The sequence below is a fragment of the Brassica oleracea genome, chromosome C5, assembly GCF_000695525.1.
Source record: "Brassica oleracea var. oleracea cultivar TO1000 chromosome C5, BOL, whole genome shotgun sequence".
Lineage (NCBI taxonomy): Eukaryota > Viridiplantae > Streptophyta > Magnoliopsida > Brassicales > Brassicaceae > Brassica > Brassica oleracea.
The window spans coordinates 26,652,660-26,653,187 of NC_027752.1; positions in this window are offsets into that span (position 1 = coordinate 26,652,660).

The following is a 528-nucleotide window of genomic DNA, read 5'->3' on the forward strand; positions in this document are numbered from 1 at the left end:
TTATCTCTCTAAACTCTCTCTCTTGTTCATGATGATTCTTAAATACTCTTAAACATGATTACTACCTAATCTATCTACAAATCTCCCATTAACCTTCTCTAATCTACCTTTAATCTCTCATTACCTACTCTATTCTCTAAAATCATATGGTATCAGAGCCAGGTTAGCTTTGGTATTGAGAAACCTCGTTCCATTTCTTTCTTTCTCTAGCTCTTGTGTCCTTGTGTTCTTGCTCTTGTGTTCTTGAGGGTTCCGTGAAGCTGTGTGATAAAGTTGAGTCTTGTGGTGCTGTGCTTTGAGTTCGTGTGTTCTTGAAGTCTGGTACTGTGTGTTCTTCAGCTAAGTTGCAAGTTTGAAGCTTTCTGGTAATTTCTGGTAATTTCTAGTTCAAGCAAGAGAAAATGGAAGGAAACAACTTCAATAATCCCGGTTGCGTTGAAGGGTGGTTCAAACTACCTCTTGTGGTCTAGATTGGTGAAGAGTGCCATTGGAAGGCTAGGGCTGTGGAGCCACATCACTGATGATGGT